Raw genomic sequence first — 12,204 nt, forward strand, 5'->3', positions numbered from 1 at the left:
ATTATACCAATACGATATCTTATTTATTGACGTATTTTCCGTGAAATCTAACCTTTATTATATGAATATTAAAAAAACACCTGACATTGTAAAATCATCGATACGCTAATAATCGAATATTTGTTTTTAATTTTCCATCCTATCACCATGCGGCCTTTCACGTACCACCATGGAGTCTTTCGCGTACCACAGTTTGAGAACCGCTGTATTAAACGATTACCGCCCATAATAATTCACTGGAAACAATTTAATTATTTAATCTGTTATATACACAGAAACAAATCTGGACATCAATTCCTTTATAAAATGAGTTGAATGCTGGAAAAAAAGTCACCGTTAATAAAATCATACGAAAAACATGATTGTACGTAATTATTAATTTTATTTGTAAAATAAACGCACTATATTTGACAACAATGTATTAGTGTATTACATGGTATAGCCGGTATAGTTATTATGAGTAAGTTTCAAAAACGAGTAGATGATATATATTATATCAGTATATTACCTGGGTAATTTACGAAATAAACGTGATATAAATAATATTTTCACTTTATCTTATAGGTATGGGTAGTGGATAGTATATACCTACACCTTACTTATCTATCTAATTTACGAGCCTGTTTGTCGATCGATAAAATTGAAAATATTGATGTGCTCACTATTTGTACGTTATTAGTCTGTATTTGATCGATTATTCGTATATAATATTCGAATGGTCTTTATGGAATAGTCAACGTTTTCTTTTATATGATAATAAATCTGAAAACACTAATGAGAGGATTATAATGTTTGGTACTGACAACATGATACATTTATTGAGTCAATCTAAAGAATGGTATATGGATGGAACTTTTGGACTTGCGCCTAAAAATTTTTTACAGTTGTATATTATTCGTATAAAATTTATAATGCAATTGTGAGTATTTAACTGCAATTTATTCATTATTACAAAGGAAAACACAATCGACGTATGAACAAATGTTCACAATACTTTTGAACGAATGTAATAAACGTAAATATTACCCCGACCCAGTTAAAGTGCATTTAGATTTTGAAAAAGCTCTTAAAAATATTATTGGTAGTCACTTAACAATAATGGGCTGTTTTTATCATTTATGCCAAAGCACTCATAGGTATATACAAAAATTAAGTTTAGAGACAGAAGAAAATTTCAACCATTTTTGTGCTATGTTAGATGGTTTAGCTTTTCTCCCACTAAGTCACGTCGAAGAAGGAACGGATTATCTTAAAACTGTTCCTCCAGACGCGGAAGACTTAGTTGATTATTTTGATTCGGTTTATGTTTTAGATTCTGAACGAAGTGATGAATGTATTGATTTTACAATGATGTGTGTTTTTTTTTTTTTGTGTCTGTACAGCATAACTAGTCGAAATAATGCTTCGATTTCAAACTTTGGGGGTGGTTTCCGATGTAAAAGTGAAGATCCTTGGTGCATTAAAGAGGTAAAAAGTAAACATTTTCCAACATTTTTCAAAAAAATCGCGAAAAACAAAAAAAAAATGACAGAAAAACGGGAAATTTTACGCAAAACCAGTTTTCGACAAATCGATTTTTTATATGGTTGTAATTCAAAAACTAATCACTGTAAATACTTTAAATTTTCACCAAATGTTCATGCTAGTATTATCTATATACAGTTTAATTTTTTAAACATTTACAACTTTTTTTGAGTTATTTATAGACCACTGAAATTTTCAATTTATTTGAGAAATGCCGGTAAAAAAATGTTGGACGACCAAAAAAACTTTAAAAATTAATACAAGGTTCTTTATGAGTTGTTCTTATTGTAGCTAAAAAAAATTAAAAATCGTTAGTCACGATTTTTTTTAATAAGCGTTTATAGTTAAAATCATAAAATTTTTTGCGTTTATAACTAAGGATTAAAAATACAACACTAAGTTTTCCATAAGTTTTCATTCAAGTAGCTATAGAGAAAACTCGAAGCATCATTATAGGAAAAATTTTAAGTGCGTTTGAATTTAAAATTTTTACAAAATATCATAACGATAACGATTTATCCTCAAACGATTTTAAACATTTGTTATTATTCAAAAAGTATAAGTCGTAAATACTTGAAAATTTTATCAGTTGTTTAGATTGGCGTTTTATTTACATGATTTAATTTTCAAAATATTTTGAATTTTTTTGAGATATTTATTGACGACTGCAATTTTCAATTTGTCTAAAAATTTTTTTTTGAAGTGTCGATAAAATGTTTTTGGCCCTATCAAAATACTTGAAAATTTAATACAAAGTTCCTCATAAGTTATTCTTATAGTAATTAAAAAATTATAAGTATACATAGGCACATTTTTTTTTTATTAGTATTTGAAGTTCAAATATTGACTTAATACGTAAAAATTACGGCAATTTTCAAATTATCTTAGATCGAAATTCATAAAAGTTTTTCTTTTTAATTCTAAGATTTGAGAATTTAATACAAGGCTCATAATATATTTTTACAATAGCAGTTGAAAAATAAAATAAATATATAGCCACAATTTTTTTCTTACATGTATTCAAATTTTAATTTTGACAACATACGTAAAAATCACAAAAATTAGTAAATTATTTTATCCTAGAAATTCATAAAAAATTTTCCTTTTATAACTAAGATTTGAAAATTTAATACAAGGCTATTAAAATATTTTTACAATAGCATTTGAAAAATAAAAGAAATAAATAGTCACAAATTTTTTTTATAAGCATTTACAGTTCAAATTTTGACTAAATACATAAAAATTACGGCAATGTTCAAATTATCTTAGATCGAAATTCATAAAAGTTTTTCTTTTTAATTCTAAGATTTGAAAATTTAATACAAGATTCCTTTCGAATTTGTCAATCTTTATCACAAAAAAAATGTCCACCGGAAATTCAAATTAAATTTTTATTAGCATTTGAATTTCAAATATTGACAAAAATTCGTCAAAACCATGAATATTTGCAAATTATTTTGTAGTTCAAAATTCATAATATTGTTTGTATTTATATCTAAGGTTATAAAATTTAACACCAAGTTTTCCATAAGTTTTGCTTCAAATAGCTATAGAGAAAATTTGAAGCGTCATTATAGGAAAAATGTTTTGAGCGTTTGAGTTATAAATTTTTATGAAATCGCGTAATGATAACGATTTATCCTCAAACCAGGTATTCGTATATCTATGATCATATAAGATATATAAGGTATTATGAATCATGATAACTACATGATAACTACACTAATTGATTAACCATGCCTTATGCAAAATGCATCTTAATTGAAAAATAAAATATTTGTTTCAAAATAGAATATATGACAATATTTAAATATAATATATCCTAGACTGACAAATCATCTCCGTTCAGAATCGTTTTTCGTATACAATGATACCTATCATTGCATTCAAATGTAATCCCATCCATTACAGTAACCTACTGTACAGCAGAGCGACATCCACGACTTACCCGCTTTCTTTTCTTTGACTTGTAAAAAAAAATTTAATATAATTATAATACATATATCTGTAAGCTGTAACACATAATTTTGTAAAATTTTTGTAACTTTTGTAACTTTTGTAACTTTTGTAACTTTTTTAACATATAATTATTAAATGTTTTGATAAATGTAATAATTACGTACAATCATGTTTTTTCGCATGATTTTATTAACGGGCACCTTTTTTTCCGGGGACTTTTTTACCGGGGACTTTTTTTCCGTTTACCAATGAGTTGTGTGCTTTGACTTATTTTAATTTTTACACTATATAAATGTGCATAACTCCACTATTTACATATCGATACCGTTCCGGTGACGACAACCGCCTGTTTGTTTGGCCTTCGAAATGTAGTAAACTGACGCATCTATTTATTTTAGTAATAGTCTTACTTAAATCATTGCACACTATAGTTTTTAAATTAAAATAATAGAATATAGAATACTAACCTTATACATTACACTAATGTGTTAAATCAATAATTTATGTGTATGTAATTTCATATTTTTATTAGTCTACTAACAAATATTTTTTGATACCTAATAAAAAAAAGAATATATTTATTTCTCTCAGCTTTTCCTATGGTTAATAATATAATGATTCATTATAGAAGCAATGATTATTATTATTTTGATGTGTTTAGAAACTGAAGAACTGTGTATGGATGATTTTGTGGAATCATATATTTGCAATGACAGTGAAAATGAAAATCTTGCATTAATTGCCGAAGAAACAGTTAATTCAAGTAAAATGTACACATACTTAAAACATTATATTAAAGAATAATTTACTGAAATATTTATATTGTTTTACCTTAACTGAAAATGAAAATACCTATAAACATTCAACTTTAAAGCCATCATCTACTATCAAAACTCATAGACACCAACTCAACCAAGTATTAACTTAAATAATTTATCAGCTATGCGATTAGGGAATAAGTCTTTTTTAAATATTAATTTGTGTCTTTCGTCGCTTTTGGAATAGTAAGAATGCCTAAATTTTCTTCATTAGCATCTTTTCTGGTAGGGAAGTGATTCTAGTTGGTACTTTGGGGTGTTAAAAGTAAAAAATTCACAATAGTTTTCAAAAGTTTCAGAAAAAAACAAACAAAAAATTAAGGAAAACTGAAATTTTTATTCAAAACTAGCTTTATTCAAATACTAAAATTTTGATTTTTTATGTAAATCTATCCACTTTCCCACCTTTTTAATTTAGGACAGTTATTATTATATTTTATTTATTATCAAAATACAGGCTTAGGTCATTTATAAAAAAATTACAATAATTTAATGTTATATTGTTATAGAATTGAAAAGAAAAATGACTGTTGCTTTCAAACTCAGCGAAAGCAATACTACGGCAAATCGTCTAGCTAATATTGCAGAGAAAAAGTGTGACATGAAAGCAGCTTACTATGAGAAAAAAATCAAACTGATGGAAGAAAAAAATGCAACTCTGAAAAATGTAGAAACATTATTCTCTGAATTTGTAAACTCAAAGTTGCATAAATTCCATTAAAAAACTAGACTGATATAATTATATTACAGACTGATTTTTTTTTTTTTTGTTTCATTGTAAAGTTACGGAAGTTATTACTATTAATTATTATTTTTTTTGTTAGCATTGATTATTTTATTTTATATTATGTTTTGTTATTTAAATTTTTAACTAGTTTTAGAAGTTATTTATTTTACCAGAAGGTTACCCATTTTTTTCTATGACGTTATTTCATTTTTACCAGAAGGTTACCCAATTTTTTTTATGAACGTTATTTCATTTTTACAAGTATGTTACATATTTTATTTTGTTTTTTGTTATTCTTAATAATAAAGATTTTTATATAATACATATATATTTGAGTTGCATATTTATTTCACTGTATAATTATTATAATGTAAAATATTTACAGAAGTTAATAGTTCCTATCATAGCTACCTACCTGTAGTAACTTTTGTAAAGTTAGAGAGGAGAAAACAATTAAAACAAGTAGGGTTTTCTGAGTTTTCTCAATCTGATGTACCTGATAGGTGCATTATCTTATCTTCATCGGCAAACTGCTCAATATCGATAAGTTTGAATATTTTATCCTTACTTATATACTTTTATCTATACTTTAAGAATTTAAAAAATAACATAAATCTATACACTGTAGGATGATGATTTTGTGAATAATTTTAACAAATCGATTCCATTATAATTTTTATGCTGAAATGATTTAAAAAAATCATAGTTTACGGACCCGTTAATTGTGGTCTACCCACAACTTCATTTTAAGAGAAACCTAAGTGACAGCTACCCCATAAGGACGTAATTTTAAGGGAGTGTGCTTAAGTGACACTTAAATTAATTTTAAGTAACACACTAATGCATAGGTACGGCAGATTATCTTCTGACAGGACTTTAAGACAAGGTAGTTATAATAATAATATATTTATTAAACATTTCTTTGTGATAGATATCTTAATACATTATTTCTTTGTTGTCTTCCTAGACTTAAATCTATGTTTCTGTTGTTTAAATCAGCCAAGTTATCTTCATCTTCTATCAAACCCAAATCATCAAGCCCTTGGATATCAGGTTGATCAATCAGCTCTATGTTGTTTGTGATACACATATCGTGCAGCACTATACTAACATTTATAATAGAAGATGCTTTCTCTGGTTTGTAGTGTAAGGTCCTATCTTTTAACAAGCATCTAAAAAATTAATAAACATGTTTGTTAAAATAAGGTGAAAAAATAAATTTTAAAAGATCTTAGCTAAATCGCATTTTTAGCACTCCATTGCAGCGTTCAATTATGCTCCTGGTTGACATTTGCTTTTTATTATAATATTCTTCGACTTCAGTGGTTGGATTTGATATTGGTGTTTGCAGCCATTGACGCAAAAGGTATCCAGAATCACCTGATAATATATTATTAAATTAATAATAATACACTAAATTATATTTATTAATAAGAACTTTCACTCATGATAAATTGTATTTACCTAATAAATAAAAATCATTATAATTGCGTCTGTGCAATTTTTGCAATATTGGTAACACAGAACTGTTGTTCCATACATGAATATCGTGAGTACTGCCCGGGAATAGTGCATTAACATTCAATATCTTTAACTTAGAATCACAAATCTAAAGAATAAATTATTAATATATAATTATAGGTAATATAAACATTATAATGAATATCTTTTTTATTTGTACAGTTTATGAGCACATTTTCACTAAGCCATGCATAATATTAAAACAGTACATAGGTAATGTATAGAAAATAAGGTTATTTGCATGTTTTATCAATTTAAATAAAATAAAATTGCATGCACATTTAAAATATAACATTAAAATGTAATAGAACATTACCAATTGGACGTTGATTGAGTGATATCCTTTGCGGTTTACATATATACTCTGGATGCTGGTTTTCATCCAAGTTTAAATTTGATGAAGGAGGTGTGATTGCTACGTGCGTACAGTCAATACAGCCAATAACGCCAGGAAATCCTGTATCTCTGTAAAAACTAGATAGTACAAAATTATTAAAAATATCCTCGGATTTGCCCGATAAAAAAAAAAAATTTGAATTACCCATTACGGGCATCGGTAAGTTCATTAACATTTTTTGGAAATTTAACCCAAAGATTAAATATTTCGGGTTGATTAAATGCAGCCACAACTTCACTAATGCAACGCGATACGGTTTGTTGTGATAGAGCCATAAATCGGCTATTGCCAATAGGAGACTGGTATGAGCCCGTAGCCAAAAAATTCAAAGTTACAAAAATCTAAATAATAAATAATTCATAATTATAACAATATATAATAATAATAAATTAACTGAAATCAGGAAAAAAAATAAAAACAAAATCGTCTTCAAGTGGAATAATGAATGTGTACTTACTTTAGTATTCAAATCAATTGCAGACGAACGATTGTTTGAAACTATATATTGTGGTCTTAATAGGTCAATCAATTCTTTAACAACGTCTTTTGTGAGTCTAAAGTTTTTTACAAATAAACAATCTGACAATGTAAAAGGATCTGTCACATTGTCTGGATTTCGAGCCTGTCTTTCATAATATATATTATGATTTTCGTGTTCCTCGACGTCATTAATGGCAAACAACATAGCCATTTCATCAAAATTGGCCATTCTAATAGTATATATAGAGCAGAATAATAAAAAACAAGTAATGACTACCTGATAATGCACTGATGACACAAACATAATTACAATTTACAATGTACAATATTCAAAATCATAACTGATAAGGTTTTAGTATGAGTACATGACACGATTTAAGATAAATTATCATGCGATATAGGCTAGTCACCGACTGTCTACCCATTCGACTAATAGTCGAATGTTTTTCGTGCAACTAAAGTCATACCTTAATTCAAGATACCAATTATTTATTTTCATGCGATAACATTTTTATTGGATGCGACAAAGTTTATCACGATTTCAAGAATTGGCCCCCTTGGTGGACAAGCAGTCATTGAGTAACTGTTCCTCAGTATAGACAACGTGCAAACGATGAAAAACAGTGCAGTCTGGTGGACAACTCCACAAGTTCTGTTATTATCTTCATTTTTAGATACGTGTTAAAGCGTTTTATGACTTATATTTGATTCAAAAGATTGAAAATACATTCAATAGTTATTTTAATTACTGTCTACTTCCTATATATTACACAAAATGAATCAACCAGATATTGTATTAAAATGTGGATTTAGTGTTACTAACATTGAAAATGTATTCACAAATAATAAATGTGAAAAACCGGTTAATAGTGGACATGTGCATACTATCCAAGAAATACAGCAGCCTAATGGATATTCTTTTATATCTGGTTTTATTATAAGGCAAACTTCTGTTAGTTTACCACCTTACAAAGTGACCTTGGAGGTATACAATAATTTTATATTTTATATTTTATCATTTTCTTATATAAATATTATAAAAATATTTGCATAACTAAATCCAACTAGAAATGTTATCAACAGGGCTCGGGACTTAAAGCATTTGCTTATTTTTATGGATTGACTTAAAATGTAGCAGAGTGCTATAGAAGTGTATGCCATGTTACAACACGTTCATATGCAATTATGAAATTTGAGTGCTTTTTTTCAGTGATTTTAAAAAAAATATGCTTATTTCAAGTTTTTCTGATAACTATTGCTTTTTGACAGGTTTTTATACTTTTTTATGATTTTCTCCTGCAAAGTTGTTTTTTATAGAATTAAAATTAAAAATAATTCTTATCTTATCTACGTTGTCGCGTAGTCCGTCGCCGTCCATGGCATCGTTGCAGGGTTAACAAGTATAATCCAACGCTCAAAATAGAACTGGATTTCGGGAAAACAAATTAATATAATCGAGTTCTTGTTTATCAGTCTATCACTAATTTCTCGGTAAATAATATTATTTGACCGTCGTGGTTTTATAGGCGTGATAAATACAAATAATGTTTTGATTTCAAAATTTAGTAGTCGATTGTCGTTCGTCGTATTGCTTTCGTTTCCGTATTCATTTCAACATCGTATGTGTGCGAATACTTCGACATTCAACGTCCTTGTTTTCGTTTCTATGTTTTTTTCGTCATCGTTTGTATCCGAGTACTTAAATTAATATAGAATAGGAAAAGAAAAATCATCCACTTATACTACTCTAAAAAGATACGTTTCTGAATTTGGATCTGACATTTTTTCCACAGACGGACATGTTTTATACTGTAAAATGTGTGAAATAAAAATTAATTTTGAAAAAAAATATAATATAAGAATGATCAAGAACAGAGAAAATTACAACAACTACTAACAAATCAAAGTTCAGCACAATCCGATTTTAACAAGGATTTATGTCAAGCAATGGTATATGTTAACGTTCCGTTAAATAAGCTTTCTAACAATACATTTCGAGTATTTTTAGAAAAGTATACTGGTAAAAATATTCCTATGGGAGCGACATAACGGAAGGGTTATATTGATGATATTTTTAATACTACTATGGATAAAATGAAAATGGAAATAAGGTAATATAAAATTTGGGTGTCGATTGACGAGACATGTGACGTAGAAGGACGGTTTATTGCCAATGTTATAGTTGGAATTCTAAAACCCGATTGTCCAGGACGCATATTTTTACTGCATTCAGAAGAACTAGACAAAGTAAATCATTCAACTATCTGCAAGCTGTTTGAAAAAGCTATGGGAATTGTTTGGCCTGGTGATATACAATATGATAATGTCTTGTTATTTTTATCTGACGCCGCTCCCTATATGGTGAAGGCAGGTACTGTTCTGAAAAATATTTATACAAAAATGATACACGTAACTTGTTGTGCTCATGGACTTCACAGAATCGCTGAAGAAATCCGTGGACAATTTGGAACAGTAGACGAACTAATATCTAGTATGAAAAAAATATTTCGAAAAACTCCTTATCGTGTTTAAATGTTTAAATCTGAAGCTCCTGGTATAAAACTACCCCCAGAACCAGTTATTACCCGTTGGGGCTCTTGGATAGAGGCTGCAATTTACTACTGCGAACATTTTAGAACAATTCGTCACATAGTAAGTTGTTTAGAGTTTAGATGAAAACGACGCAGACAGCATTAAAAAAGCAAAACTGTGCATTGTAAAATCGGGTTTAGAAGCCGATTTGGCATGTATAAAAAGTAATTTCGAAGTTCTTACTAAAGCCATTATAGAACTGCAAACCAAAAATGTTTCATTGTCTGGTTCACTTGCTGTGGTTGAAAATGTGAAACAGAAATTTTTTTTGTTAAAAGGCAATCGTGGAAAACTAGTTCTAACTAAACTGCAAAAAGTTTTTGAAAAAAATTATGGCTTAAGGATTTTAGAAAAAATATCAAAAATACATGACGGTGAAAATGATAGTTATTTAGATGACTTCAGTGAATTTCCAGATGACTACTCCAGCGATGAAATTGTGTACTTTAAATATGCGCCTATTACATCAGTAGATGTCGAACGGTCATTTTCGGCATATAAAACCATATTATCCAACAACAGGAGGTCATTTGTATTTGAAAACCTCAGAAAACATTTGATTATTCAATGCAATAATGACGGTAAGATTTAATTAATTTTTTTTTTCCAATTATTTGTAAATATTGTTTACATTTTATTTTTCAGAAAATCCCTCGGAAAATCCATAAAATCCTCAGTCTCCAAAATGAAGTTTAATTTTTTTTATAATATAAAGATAAAGATTTTTTTTTTATTTTATTGTTTTTTTTTAAATATATATTTTTGCTTAAATTTAAGTTTTTTAAATGCTTATTTGAGTGCTTATAATGATGTTTTTAAAACTTCCTTACTTTAAATACCAAATTTAGGACTGGTAACTTGTGTACCATTTGACTACCAACATTTAATTTGCCTAGGAGTCACTAAAAAGCTTATAACTTTGTGGCTAACAGGTAGTCTAGGAGTAAGGCTGTCTTTCAAAAAACATGAAGCGATTTCTTCAGATATAAAAAAATATATCATACCTTATGTACCATTGGAGTTCCAAAGAAAACCACGTGCATTAAATATGTTTAGGCAGTGGAATTCAACTGAGCTAAGGATGTTTTTGTTATATTATGGTGCTGTTACACTGAAAAACCATTTAAAAAATGATATATTTCAACATTTTTTATGTTTACATGTTGCCATTCGATTGCTGTGTACAAATAAATATTGTTATATACCTCAGTATTTGGAATATAGTAATAGTTTATTGCGCCATTTTGTAGAAACTTTCAAAGATATCTATGGGGTTCACTATGTTTCGCATAATATACATGCTCTTGTTCATTTGACAAAAGATGTAGAAATGTATGGTTCATTAGATAATTTTTCTACATTTCGGTTTGAAAACTATATGCAACAAATTAAAAAAATGATCAGAAAAAATGACAGGCCCCTGCAACAAATTAGTCGAAGAGTAAATGAAATAAATTCTTGTTCTCTTAATATGAATTGTGACTGTGATTCAACTATAGATTATACATATGGAAAACAACATTACGAGGGACCTTTGCTCTTAAGTACAAAGTATCCACAGTATTCAAGTATCAAGTGCAAAGCTTTCACTCTAATTCCTAATGATCTTAAAAATTACTGCTGTACTTTACACAATGGTGACATTATAATAATAAATAATATTGCTCATCTTAATGAAAATAATTGTAAAGTCTTAATTGGAAGAACATTTTTGAAGTTAAATAATATGTTTGAAATACCATGTAAATCTTCTTTATTGGATATTTACATCGTAGAAAAGCTTTCTGAACAACTGTTTTGGCCAATAGAAGAAATTCAACATAAAAATTGTCTTTTTGCAATCCCTGGAAAATTTGGCTTTTTTGCATCAATTCCTCTAATGCATTCAGACATTTAAGGGTTAATCTCTAAAAAATAATGTGAAAAAAAACCTCAATATTTATTAATTGTAAATATATATACACAAGATAGGTACACACTTTTAAAGATATTATGTTTTTAAATTAACAATTTTGTCATATTTTTTTATTATATTAATGATAATCCTTCATGTTGTTTCCAGGAATTTTGTAATTGTAGAATTTGAAGATGGACTTCAAATTGTTTGTAAACATTGGAAAAAGAATAATGATTTCTTTTATCCCGATGGTATAATTAATAAAAACAAATACTATAAATTAGTTTCA

At 27.8% G+C, this 12,204-nt stretch overlaps 1 pseudogene; it reads left to right on the plus strand.

Moving 5' to 3' along the window:
* Nucleotides 1-8,201: 8,201 nt before the first annotated feature.
* Nucleotides 8,202-11,915, plus strand: LOC149059822 (uncharacterized; annotated as a pseudogene).
* The last annotated feature ends 289 nt before the right edge of the window (nt 11,916-12,204 follow it).

Source organism: Diuraphis noxia, unplaced genomic scaffold (genome assembly GCF_037042655.1).
Source record: "Diuraphis noxia isolate RWA-SAM2 unplaced genomic scaffold, SU_Dnox_SAM2 contig0001, whole genome shotgun sequence".
Lineage (NCBI taxonomy): Eukaryota > Metazoa > Arthropoda > Insecta > Hemiptera > Aphididae > Diuraphis > Diuraphis noxia.